This window comes from Malurus melanocephalus, unplaced genomic scaffold (assembly GCF_030028575.1).
Source record: "Malurus melanocephalus ecotype Western Australia unplaced genomic scaffold, MMel_1.1 scaffold_805, whole genome shotgun sequence".
NCBI lineage: Eukaryota > Metazoa > Chordata > Aves > Passeriformes > Maluridae > Malurus > Malurus melanocephalus.
In genome coordinates, this window is record NW_026624037.1 from 87,081 (window position 1) to 101,463 (window position 14,383).

Sequence of the window (14,383 nt, forward strand, 5' to 3'; positions counted from 1 at the left end):
AGCCACAGCTTCTCTGGGCACCCTGTGCCAGGGCCTCCCCACCCTCACAGGGAACAATTCCTTCCCAAYATCCCATCCATCCCTGCYCTCTGGCAGTGGGAAGCCATTCCYTGTGTCCTGTCCCTCCATCCCTTGTCCCCAGTCCCTCTCCAGCWCTCCTGGAGCCCCTTCAGGCTCTGGAAGGGGYTCTAAGGTCTCCCRGGAGCCTTCTCTTCCCCAGCTCTCCCAGCCTGGCTCCTGTCAGGGACTGACAATTAGTTGGCATCACTGGAGGYAGTGGCCATTCCTTGCTCTGGCCGCTCTGGATGGCCACGTCCCCCTCTGCTCCCAGGCCAGTCCTGAACTCAGGTTCTCAACRTCCCAGCTCTCTGCTACCAATGGAAGAAAAGGCAATTAAAGTGTGTCCTGCTACCTCAAAAGCCATTGTCATTGGGATGGAATGTGTATTCCAGGCAGGGCTGGAGGATTCTCAGGCGCTGAGATAAAGCCCTGAGAGCAGCTGTGCTTGGAGAGGCCCTGGCACACGGACAGCCCCGCAGGATGCTGTTCTCCAGCAGCCATTCCCAGCACAGTGCCAGGGGGACTGGCCCAATGTGGCTATGAGGAGAGAACAGGACAGGGTTTCTCCCTCTCTCCTGCCTCTCACAAAACAGTTTGTGCCTGCTTCGCTTCTCTCTCCCAGACCACCCCTCCMCGTTCTTCGTGCGCTGCTCAGCACCCTCCGATGTTCGTACTTCCCACAGAGAGAATGGGATGATCTGCAAGATGTGGTTTCCTAAGGATGCCCTCCCCTGAATCCAGATGAATATTTCCTCCATTACTTTGCCTGCTATTTTTAAGGACACCTGAAACTCTTCTCTCCCCATCCAGTATGTCCATAGAAGGTGAATTGTCATGGAGCCAAGTTATGCTGTATGTTTACCCACTTYATTGCCCTCTGGGAACTCCAGCCTTCCAGGCACTTACCTGGTTTATTTCTGTGTCTGACCTTCTTCCAGCTCCTCTCTGCACAGAAGGGAATGCCAAGATCTAGATGGAATGGCACTAAAAATCTTTACATCTCACTCTGCTACAGAATGGGACCAACTTCAAAACCATACTGGGTTAACTTGTTCATAACTGGGAAGTTACTTCTGTAAGGAAACCATAATTACTGAGCATCTCTGGTTTACTGCTGATCAACCCATTAACAGCCTGCTGGAAATCACAAGGAGTTTTGCACTTGAGATGGTAGAATTTAATTTTTCTCCYTTTTGACAATGCTTCAGTCAAACTGTTTCATACTGAGCTGTCATCCCTTTAACCAGTTGTTTTGTAAAAGTCTCCAAGAAGGGATGTTGGAATTTTGGAGGGGTACACTGATATTCCTGGGTAGGTTTTTAGCCCAAGCTTGAAAAAAACAACCTGAAGTTTCGGAAGTTTGATTCACTTTTGAAGTCTTAAAAATATATCTTGGATCCAGACCTTTTCTTACTGAAATTTTTACTCTTCAGTGTAAAAACATCCAGATGCTTTATTGTTTCTAAGAACTGAGCAGTAATTCTACTGTTCTTGAAGGTCCCAGTGGTTGCAGTTCTCACTGAGCTCAGGTCATAAATCCAGGTTAACAGTGTTTAGAAAATCCCAAGCAGTCCAGCAGACACAGAGGGCCATTAGCAAGGAAAGATTAAGTAGAAAAAAACGATAACTGCTCCTTTCCTGATGGAAATCATATTTMCAGTTTAAGCTCAGCACAGAACTGAAAGGATCCCAAGGAGAGCCCTGCACTGAGGCTGAGTTGGGAACTGTTTGTTCCAGCAAAGACTCTGCTCCTCCTCCATGCCAGCTCTGACAGTCCAGAATAGCTCCATGGTTTTACTGCAGTTATGCAATCCCTGGGATTGTGCCTGACACACAAATTGTCTTCAACTCCCTTCCCAAATCACAGAAATATCCCTGCCATTTCCCATCTACAGCCTGAAGGGATTAGATGGGAATGCAGGAGCGAAGGGTGAGAGGGAAGACCAGGAATTCCATCTGCCATTGTTAATTTTGCCTTTTTTARGTGCAATTTAAAGGCCCCTGATGCAAATGGGGTGCACAGAGCATGGTGAAAYTCTGATCCCATCAGCACCACACAAAGCCTCTGCATCCACATTATCGACTTGGGTTAGGAGCCTGAAATAATCTGCATCTCAGTCAAGCTGACTGCAAGTTCCTCTAAGGGTTAATTAAGACTTCATCTACATTTTATCWAAAATTTTATCTACAGCCAGACCTTTTCGAAAGCACATGCTGTAGATTTCTTGGCCAGGTTGGAATTTAGTCTCGAGCTTCAAACACACCAAATAAACTGCTCACAGTGGGCTCTCAGAAAACCCTGTAAGTGCTGGTCTGTGTGGCTAAATGTGCCATATATGCACACACACCCTCACACACTCTGTATCTGTATAAATGTATGTGACCAGGGTGGTCAGAGCCAGAAACAGGCACAGAAAGCAAGGCAAGCACARCCTGCAGCAGAGTGGACAGTAACCATTACTGCCAGCCAAGGAAGGCAAAGCAAACCAAAAGAGAGATACTCACCAGCTGAGGTTTCCCCAGTGCAACTGAACCTGCTCAGTTTAACAAATTCACAGAACCCCAGGATGGTTTGGGCTGGAAGGGACCTTAAATCCCAYCCTGTGCCACTCCTGCCATGGGCAGGGACACCTCCCACTGTCCCAGGCTGCTCCAAGCCCTGTCTAACCTGGCCTTGGACACTGCCAGGGATCCAGGGGCAGCCACAGCTTCTCTGGGCACCCTGTGCCAGAGCCTCCCCACCTTGAAGGTAAAAATTGTTTCCAGGAAAGCTGGGAGGATTGAGAATGACGCTGTCCATCAGGATACTCTTGTGTATAGCAGAGATATTCCTGCAACCTTGTTGGTTCCAGATTTCATTTTACCTYGCTAATGTTCACCAAAAGCTGCAGTTCTTGGATATTTTCACAGGACCTGTCCAGCTCTTCCTCTGTGGAAAGACAGCTTGACTGGGTTATCAGTGTATTTCTCTGCTCTTCTCAGATGCTTTATCTGCCGATTTATCTTGACAACTCACAGTTGGGATCCTGCTCAGCCAATCCCATGTCTCTGCTTGCTGCAAGGACTGCAAAATCTGATCTTTTGGACAGTGACAGGCACATACCTAAGATAAAAATGCCACTGTGTGGTGATTTTTGCTAAAAGAGGKACAAGATGCAGCTAAAACATTTGCTGGGAGCGAGACATTAGGTGGATGGTGAGGGATCAATAAACAGGATCRGGATCATAAAGCTTCAGCTGGAAATAGGCTGGCATTGAGAAAATTGAGGTCATACTCAGCCAACAGCAGGCCAAGCAACTGAGAGCACATGGGCAAGAGTCATGCTGGAAGGAGGGAGTCATGGATTTGTGCCTGGAAAGCCAAGAAGCTGGGGCTGAGCATGGGTGTACCTAAACACGAGCACAATACTTGCACATGTAAAAGATAATTTGTTTGCAGAGCCCTCCTCAGCATGCAGAGAGTGACCTGAAAATTTCTCTGAACTGAAATGCACAGAGGGACAATTCAACAAGCACAACTCACAMCTCATGGCCAGAGCTGGCAGTCACAGACCCTCAATCCATCTGCTTGGGGAGGTCATTTGCACTCTGTGGCACAGACTCCCACTGCCCCTGCACCCCAGGAATGGTGAATTTGTAGGAGTTCCAAAGAGTGCCCCTGCCCAGAGGACAAGGCAGAGGTGACAAAYCAGTCCTGTTCCTCTACTCTTACATTTGAGGGCCTGGCACAGGAACGCGAGTGATTCTCACCAGGCTGCACATGAAGCTAATGGCAAAAGACTGATTTGAATCTCAAAGTCACCCTTCCTCTTCCAGCTTCCAAGCACTGGTTCATTTGTTTATTTTTCCAGGGATATCTTGGATAAAGTTTAAAGTGGTAACACAATGCCTCGCATAAAAGGGTAAACATGGAAGTTTGTGACAAACTATAAACATGCAAAACRAGTAATTACTCACTTCCTAATTTTCTGCTTTCTTTTAAATAAAACCCTATTTTGCCCCCATGTTCTGTCAGAATAAGTGAGAAACTTGGTGACAAAAAGCTTTGAGGCTGGGATTAGGTGAAGGTTTTAGAGCATTCATATGATCCATAATGTCATTAACAGAAAAGACAGCAATGGRTTTGTTCTTACCAATACACATCTCCTTAAGTAATTATCTCTGAGCCTAAGGGAGAACATAAATATCTATAGTTGGTGTCTGGAAATGCACAGAGGGCTCCTCACCCTTCTCTGAACGAGGCAGATCACATGTTGGAACAGCAGCAGAAGCATCACCAGAATCTGTAAAACCATGAACACACCTGGATGATCTTTGTTCTGGGGCAGCTTAACCCCCAACAGCCTCCCACCCAATTCTCTCCAGGTTCAGCTGTTCCAAAAGCTTTTTCAGTAGGGCCCCACTTGTGTTATCTCAACCCTTCTAGAGTTGTGTGGCACTTCAGAGCTGAGCACATCAGAGTCCAGTTTCCTCATCATATTTCTGTGCGTTAAGGAATGGGCACAAGGTTGTGCCACTCACAATGTAGATATTCACCAGACAGAATTAAATCAAAATCCTTCATATACTCAACCTTATTTTGCATCCACTTTTCCCACTTTTARATTGTAACAAGACAGCACAAAAAGAGTCACAAGGTATGTGGAAAAACTTTGTGTCCTCTCCCCAAAATGCTGATCGGTTTAAATTTTTTTTTCTTATTTACAATTTTCTATATTTAAATTAACATTATTATGCCTTACACATATTTATCTAGTAAAGTTCATAAAATGTGGCCAGGACAATGCTGAACTCAGAGCACAGTTTTTACCCTTCTTCTCTGGTCAAACAAAACAATAACAGCAAGCCAAAAATTATGAAGTAGCCAYGCCCATTATTCCTTAAATCCAGTCTCTGAGCTGCACACACAATCCCAGTAACACAAGGGTAGCCTGATGTCCCAAGCTTGCAGCTTGCAGTAATTCCCAGCTTTTCAGGAGGTTTCAGGGGTTTCTGACAATCTAAAGGAGCTGAACAGCTCCTTTAGCAGGAAGGCAAACAAAGCTCAGACAGCTCCCAGCCCACGTCACGTCATATGGACAAAAGGAGGTGGTGTGAACTCACAGAACGACAGCAGTGGCTATCGCTTCTGCAAAATTTGTATGGATTATTTAAGAATGCACGTCAATTCAAATTTGTCACCCCATTTGCCTAATGGCACTTCATTCAGTAACTAAACAAACTATTTACTTCTGTTAGTGTTGGTTACCTTCACATTAATTATTASCTTTTAGTTTTGAGGGTAGCAAAACAAAATTTGTTTCCTTTCTTTTTCCTCAGAGGTTTTTATATGGATCTTCTTCTTAGCCACAGCACCCAGCAGGTTTACTTCCTCAAAACTGTGKGTGGGCAGGCATTGGAAGGGGTTCCCAGTGCCCATCCCTGAGGTTTTCAAGGAAAAAGGGCTCCGGTCTGGMTGACAAGATCTGGTTGGGCTGAGTGCTCTGGCTGAGCTCTGGTGATGGGTCAYAGGTGGGACTGGATGATCCTGGAGGTCTTTTCCAGCCTGAATGATTCTGTGAGTCTGAAACCTCTCCAGAAAACCACACTTCTGATCCACCCCAGGTGCATGGGAAGGGCAGAGGGGTGAGTCCCTTTACAAGGCAGGACTGAAATAATTTCAGCTCTTGTCAGAACAAAGCACTTTGCATACACTCAGGACAAAACATATTTTTTTTAAACAAAAATCATGCAAATGAGAAATACAACGTTTGCCACAAGCTTCAGATATACCCTTCCTGACCAGGAAATTAATATGGATATGCCAGGGATGACTACATTTAAAGAAATGTTCTCTAGCAGTGCTCCTGTTCATGAGGGCCTGACCCCAGGCACAACAGGAGCTCAGGGAGGAGCTCTCCATCCCAAAATCAGGACCAAATTCAGAAACTGGTAATTAACAAAAGATACTTAAAATGGCTATATTAGATGTGAAATTGAAAGTGAGAGAAAAGGATTCACCTTAAGATAAAGACAGGGCTCTATCAGGTGGAAAAGCCAGGAGTGCACAGGAGGTGAAGACTTTATTAACATTTTGGTTAAGCATCAGAGCAAAAAGGAACAGCTTAGAAAGAGTAAAATTCAAATCACCCTCCTAATTAAGTTGGAATCAGAACACCTGGGAAGGAGATGTTTTGAAATGTTCACCTGGATGAAATTCAGACAGTCTTAGGGTATAGAATGAAACACATTACCTCAATCAACACCATTTTTGATACCTGCAAGCAAGCCTGAAGTCACATCAGGTTTTTTGCATAGGAAGTGGTTCCAAGTTCATCAGATAAGTGTTATCCAGAAGGGTATGAAACCACCAGATCTGAGGAGTTCTGCAGACAGACTTGTCTCAGTCCTGCCCCCCACAAACATTTTAACTGCCCAGACTCTGATGCTGTGCATAAGTTCTTTATTTCACACTGATCTTGCACTGCCTCATGCTGAAGAGGACTTCCAATTAATTGGCAATCACTGAAATATTCCAGCCCAAGGATAAGTGGAGCATCCAAATCATTATACTGTAAATTTCCATGGAGCTGCACAGACTTGTTTGGGAGCAGGCAACAAACCACCTGACACTAAGATATTGCATGCCCAGTGGATGCAGCATACAGCAAAAGATGTAACCTGGTTACCTGGTGATTCCTGCTGTGCTTTGCATTCATTGGGGACTTTTTCTCCTGCTCRGCATGGCTCACAGTCCTGCCTTTACTCATTTGCATTCATTAGTGCTACAGAGCAAGCAGCAAGGAGCCTTGGGCAAGGGGCCCAGCATTCCTCCTGCTCAAGTGTTAACAGAAATGTTCAACACGTCACTATTTCCCCTCTTTCCTACCCTCTGGAAAGTCTATAAACATTTAAGATGCCCAGGAGCTAAGTTGCAGCACTTCAGAATGATTACAATCCACATTTGATGGATCTGAACAGGAGCCCCAGCCATTTCACACGGATTCAGCCAGCGCAAGTCCACAAGGTCTCTCCTGCCATATCCACACTTCAATTCCCAGCCACCCCACACAGGCCTGACCCCGGATCATCTGAGTTCATGGAGTCCAGGAGAGAGGGTGGAGGGGTGTGTTTGAGAAGAGCCATGGGGAGCAATTGTCGTGGCAGCTCTGGCCCTTCCCACAGAAATCAAGGCAAGAGCAGGTGCTGCACAGGCAGGTGTTCTTCCCCCAGGAACAGTTTACGGAGCTGCAGGCACAGAAAAGCTCCCTGGGACAACAGGGAATGATGATTCCCACTGGCTCTGCCATCAGCTGCTGGCCTGGGCATCACTGACAGCCTCTCCAGAGGCTGTGACAGCCTTTGTGATGTGGCTGCAGCCAGTCACACACAGGAACYGCTGGTGCCTCAAAGAAGCACCAGCCCAAAATTAGGTGCCCAGACAGGGCTCTGTGMTGGTGACACAAACCCTGCTATTTCCACCCAAACCTGGCCTCCRGCCCGCTGGCCCCAGGTTGCTGGCAACTCTCTCCAAAACAATCCCTGGAAAAATGCCATGYGAGATGAAACCCCAAAATAACCCGCAGTGCCAGGACATGCTGCAAAGCCCTCATTGACTTAATGAACTCCCTCCCAGCGGCGCACAACCAGGCAACAGCACAGAGTTTCCACAGCTCCTGGAAACCACGGAACCAGACAAGCTATTGTTTGCTGTTGGGCTTGTATGATTTATCTGCTCTACACCGGGGGTCAGGATGAGAAATAAATCCCAAAATACAGTCGAGACCGCCTCTGGATAAACAGGAGAATAGTGGAAGAGAGTCACGTCGCTATTAACCCAAACTTACARCTGCTCCAGAAGGAAACACCATCAACATTCATGATCTAGGATGAGTTCTGGGGAGGACAAGAATAAAAACCATAAATTCACATACCTGACATGCAAAAATAGTAATTCACCTAGACACGAGTTACTCCCTAACCCAGACACTTCTGCACCTGGGACAAACACAYYGTCTCARGAATCATGGTTGGACTKGATGGTCTCCAAGGTCTTTTCCAGCCTCAACTGGGGATTCAGTGATTCCCAACTTTCCTCGTTGCAAAGGGCAGTTTCTGCAGGCACAAGGTGCACCTGACTGGCTTCAGGTTCCCCAAATGGRAACGATAAGCGGATGGCGTTCCTGACAGGGGTGACTGACACGGCTCCAGCACCRGAAAGAGACACTGGATGTTCTCCCTGGCACACACTAAACTCCCTGGGATGAGGGTCTGATCTCTTACAGGCACTGCATAGCTTGTARCTCCTTAATTATTTTCTATCTTTTAAATTTTGATCATTATACATTTTCCCTAACTGCATATTCTAGGGAAAGGAATCAAAGCCAGCGAGGCTTTATCTGCTAATGAACATCTCCAAGGCAAAATTGCCCTCAGAGGCTGGATTTTAAGCCCAGCGAGGCAGCCAGGTTTTTATGCCATTACATAATTGGCTGTCTCAAAAAGCAGAAAAGCATTTGAACAATTTCCAGATGATTTGCCTTTGCTTAGAGTCATATGTCTTGGCAAGACACAATATGATGTGATGTCTCCTTCCCAATCATCTAATTTCACTTTGAATAAAGCAGGAATTTCTCCAGATTTTCTCTCCTGAGATGCACATGGTCTCGATCTTGTTCTGACCTGAGCAGTTTAACTCACAGTATTTCTCCAAGTGCCTCCAGCTCCCACTGGTAGCTACAAATAATCTGAGTTTCTTGAAACCTGTTATGGAAAAGGATCATGGGGCACAGTTTTAATCTGGTCACTGAGCCCTTGTCCCTCACCACCAAMCAGCTCTTTCAATATCACTTCACCCCTTTCATTCCTTAATCTCTTGCCATTTTCTTAAATTGCGAGAGTATGTTGGAAGTGTGGCAAAGTGACAAACCACTGGAAAAAAACTCGGGATTCAGTTCTGGAAGAGGGAATGAGTAGAAAGGAGCCTTGGCAGTTTGGGTGTGCTGCAGTGAGCAGAGGCTGCCCAGGAGCCTCCCCATGCCGGTGCAAGCCACAGCTGTAATTTGTGTGGGCACCGTCCATCCCAAGGGCTGCCACGAGAGCTGTGTCATGGAACATTCTTCTTGGGCTGACAGCAGATGACTCCTCCAGCCTCCAGCTGGGAACAGCTAGAGACAGCTTTTAAGGAACTCCATTTCTCAGTATCAATATCTGAATCCCCTCCAGCCCCCAGGGAGGAGCCTGGGGGCATCTTGGTGGCACCTTCCCTGTGGCACCAAGGGAAGGGTGGAGCTTCGCCCTTCTCAAAACATTGGATGTCATCACTCTGGAGAGACCTTGGAGCCCCTGGCAGGGCCTAAAGGGGCTTCAGGAGAGCTGGAGAGGGAATGGGGACAAGGGATGGAGGGACAGGACGCAGGGAATGGCTTCCCACTGCCAGAAGACAGGGATGGATGGGATATTGGGGAGGAATCGTTCCTGTGAGGGTGGGCAGGCCCTGGCACAGGGTGCCCAGAGAAGCTGTGGCTGCCCCTGGATCCCTGGCAGTGYCCAAGGCCAGGCTGGACATTGGGGCTTGGAGCAGCCTGGGACAGTGGAAGGTGTCCCTGCCATGGCAGGGGTGGCACAGGATGGGCTTTAAGGCCCCTTCCAGCCCAAACCATTCTGGGATGCTGTGATTCCATGAATTCATGAATTCACAGACAACCTCACCAAACCCTGCAGAGTAGAGGTTACTGGGTGGAACAGCAGGTTTTGCACTGTTGGAAACTGATCTGGTAAATGCTATTGTAGAAAAAAAAAGTCTTATTTGCAGAAGAAATGTTTCCTTTCTTTAAACTGATTGAGAAAAGGGGTTAATGAATAAAGCTAAATAAACCTAAGTACCCAAATGCATGTTTTATATAAGAAAAAATTATACTGCAACCATTTTCTACTCAGCAAAACCTACTTCCTAAGTTTCCCTTATCCACTTTAATGTCCATTTGCTGGAAGTGAAGGAAAATTCCAAATGATGGTATTTGCACAACAAAGGAACGTGAGGCTGAATGACAGATTTCACTAAAAGTTAAGCAGGAAGTTGCTAAAAGAAAAATCCAGCTTCTGCATTGAGGAGCACAATATTTGGAAATCTCTCTGAAGGAGGGGTTTTCTGTGCAAGCTTCCCACAGAAAGATAGCATTTAGATATACAATGCTTACTAAAAATGGCACAGCAGGAGCAATTACCTTAATGTGAGTTCCAGCCGGTGACCAAAAGCAGATAAAATGTCAGCTGACGTTTCTTTATGTAAGGCAGTTACAAAATCTCATGACGTATTTTCAGAGCTCCCTGGGATCAAATGTCCACCCTGGAAACACAAAGCAAATTGAGGCTGCATGGGGAAAAACAGGGGCTCTGCAAAAAATCCCAGGATCACGGGAGCAGGGAAGTTCATAGCTTCACTTTGGTAACAATTGCCAATAACAATTGCCAATAAAGAAAAYATCCTTTTCTTCAGTCAAGGAACAGTGAAAAATATTTTCCATTTTAATAGGTACAGCTTATATAGGAAAAAAAAATCCCGCAGATGAGTGTATCCAAACAAAGTCTCTGAAAAATTATTTGAAATTTTAAAAAGTTTTTTAAAATCCACAGATCTAATACAGAGCGCGGCTGCCAAAAGCTTATGTTTATCTAATAGCTCATGTTTATGGCCTTTCCCTTTAAATTCACCATAAAAAGGATTTAAAAGTCTCGTGACCTAAAAAAACCAATGGGACAGATCATAGTTAGGRTGAGATTTTCAGTCAGTCTCTGCCTCAAACTACCATATGGGATAAAAATGTTGTGCTTCATCCTGCATTCATCTACACTCCTTGGAAAAAGCTTGTCCTAGAGAGCTTCAAGCTGGGTTTAAGTCATTTAGAGCTTGTTTGTCAGGAACTAGTCAGGCAGGACCGAAGTTGTGACTACCAGGAGTGCCAATGAGGAAAGGAATCATCTTCTCCAATCCACTCCATCTGAACAAACAAAACATGGCTCTGAAAGCCATTTCTGCTGGGGTTTCATTCATTCCCTTTCATTTCAAATAATGGGAATTCAGTGTTCWATCACCTCCAAGGAAAGAGCTCAGCCTTGCTGTCCTTTGGGTGGAGACCCACATTTAAGCTGAGAAAAAAAGAGCAATTCTTGTGTTCATTTCCTCTCTGGTTTGGTGACCAAGTGGTTTCTCATGTCCCAAGCAGGGTGCAGATGCCCAGTAGTCACGGTATAATGCAGGTATCTGGCACAAAATTTGCAAAGCAAACAGGCTCACCGGGGGGAACCCAGGCACCATACAGCACTGCACAGGTGCCTCATTTCACATCTCACCTCTGCAGGTAAATCTGATGGAAAGTCACTCTTCTCATCTGTTTCATTACAGCCTTTGACCTGTAATTGAGTTTGTCAAGAACACCAGCGGATTAAAGCAAGAACTCAGAGACATGATTAAAAACAGGATTATGGAAAGGGTTTGCTGAGCAGGGTTTACTCTATGCAGATGTTAATGATAAAATTACAATCTATCATATTGGAAAGAATTGCTCAAAACTCTTACTGGCTTGCAAATAAAACATAAGCTGTGGATTTATGTGGCTTTCCAGCAGAAGTCCAAAGGGAAGTTGCTCTGTGAAGGGAAAAAAGGGCCTCAAACTTGCCCAGGTCTTGCCTAAGTCAGATGTAGATTTTTGTGCCACCCACCAATTTTTTGTACTTTTTTTTAATAATTCCAGGAATAAAAATAATCCAACCTGAAGCTGATTTGGATAACATGGTATGTTCCATTTCCTTAAAAAATGCTCAGTGTCCACAGGTACCCCCTGAGGTGAGCTCCCAGCTCACCCTCCTGCTTCTGGTCCCCCCTGTTTGTACAGCCTGTGTACAAACATTCCTTGACCATCACTGTCCATGATCTCTCCTCGGTACCATGCAGTCCAGCTCCCAGCTCTCACACCCTCTACATTCATATGTGCTTTTGCCTGGAACTGATTTGTGCTCCCAACAATTCCAATATCACAGTAGCCTGGTAACCCCATCAATGAGGAACCTTTTGCGATTTTCCTGGGGAAAATAAGCAAACTTCCCTTGTTTTCAAAGTAAGGAGTATGTTCATTTTCCAGCACAACTCAGGGTGCAATGAAACTGTGACCCGAGTGATCGCAGTGAGGACACAGCAGGAAGGGACAGAGGAGTGCAGCCCCGATGCCTGGCCAGGGTGATCCCACAAAAGCACAAAGCAATTTCATAATCAAACCCTTCTGTTAACATAGCTCTGAYACTGCAAAAGGCACAAACAGGAGCTTAAAGACACCAACTTCCCCCGAGGTCCTTCAGTTTTCAAGAACGTTTTGGGAACACCCAGGATTGTTATTGTATCTATGGATGATCAGATTCAGAGTGTGCCAGCTTCAGTATCCAAACTATGATAGCAAACTGCAGATCGAGCTCCTTCTGCCATAAAAGAGCAGCAAAAAGGCACAGWGTGAGCTACCAGGAAACTACTGCACTAGAAAACATGAGATTGCCAGTCACAAAGGGAGGGAAAATATTTCAAACACATTAAAAAGGCTCAAGGTTAAATTTGGTGCTAGTTCAGCTGGGTTTTCATGAGCCAGTGCAAAATGGAGCAGCAGCTGTGCAGAGGGACAGCACTTTCCCYGCTGCCACTCCACCTCCCCTTCTGGTGGCATTACTGCAGCATGTCAGTCAGTTATCGGTCACTGGATCTTCTGTCCTGAACCCTTGCCTTGGAAAAGTGGAAATGTGTGCAGTAAAACCTAAAATAGAAACAGGAACAGCTTCAGGGAATTGCCTCCTCCAGAAATGTCAGTGAATGCAAAAAGGCTGAGGATGACGAAGGTTCTCTATTCCACGGGCTGCTTTCACCTGGGCCAAAGGATACCTCAAGGTAGGAAGGGGAAATAGCGCTAATTCTTTGCAAAGATGGTTTCTATGTTAAAATAAAAAAGGGCACTTAGTTGACGTGTAAAATCTCCACCTGGTGGTGAATTCTGCCACAGCAAACTTCCATTTCTAAGAAAAATTCCCTTTCCAACATAAAACCAGTTCTTCACCCAAGACAATCCCAAAGCAAAAAGYGGGGAAGGGCAGCCTTCAGGAAAGCCGCACTATTTTATCCCCATGGTTTTTCTTGGAAAGCTGAAGAATCCCTTCGCTTATACTGCAGCTGGCAGGCACACRAGTGACCTTCCCCAGCCAAATCAGATTTGGGAGAACTCATGTCACACTCTATTGCAGGGCTGGGTGGAAGGTCAGGGGTGGTGACTGGTTTTCCAGATGCCAAAGTACTGCTTCCCAAGGGGAAACATCCTCTCCAAAGGCTGGAGTTTCTTGGTTTACATATTGGTTAATTATAACAATTGAAAACTTTAAGCATATCAGTTTTCTKTATCTCTAGGGTCCTCTAACTCACAGCACAGTTACTTTCGTATTATCATTTTAGGGGTAATTCTGGCTGCACACAATTAGTTCAGGTTTCCCCTGAACGTCACTGGTTCCATGCCCTAGAAACATTTCCTGGATTGACATTTTCCGATGCACTTCACTGAAACACAGCGTCTCACTTGCCTGCACTTTGCAGTAAAGTCTCATCACGTGACAGCACYCACAAATTCTTCGTGAAATGGAACAAAACCAGTGTCAGATGGACGCATGAAACGCGTGGAAATGTGTGCAGACCCTTGATGTGCGGTGCTGTGCGTACTACAGCCTGATCCACCGGATAACCAGTGTTCCAAATTAACTGATTTGGCTCATGCAGGAACAAAATATCACTTTTTTTTTACACTTGAAAAGGCTGAGCAAGGCATGGCTGTGGCCACAGTCCCCAGTGGCCCTCAGTTCAGCCAGGAGCAGGCTGCTGACAACTAACCTCTGCCTAAGTGCATGAGCCAGCCCACGGTGGCTGCATGCAAATATATAAATAAATATTATCTGCCTTCTCTTGATTAAGCAGCCTTTCGTGCACCAGTCCAAAAACATCCAGGATAACCCACTACTGATGTACACAAATTACTCACTGACCACGATCTTTGGGGCCAAAAATAGGAATGTTTGAATTGGCCAGAATCCACTTTGTCAAGTCACTGATTGGCAATTCAAACAGCATCCACCTCACAGCCTGTCTCCATTGAAGAATTAATCGGTTATTTTTTTTTTTTTGGTGTTTAATGCTGGCCTGGAGGATGAAAGTGTGAGCAGTGGCAGGCCGGCAGCAGCTCCTCACTGCGGGGTTGCACAACYCTCATGACATCCTCCTGCTTTCATCATTTGGCCTCACGCAAGGGAGAGTAAAAATAGTAGT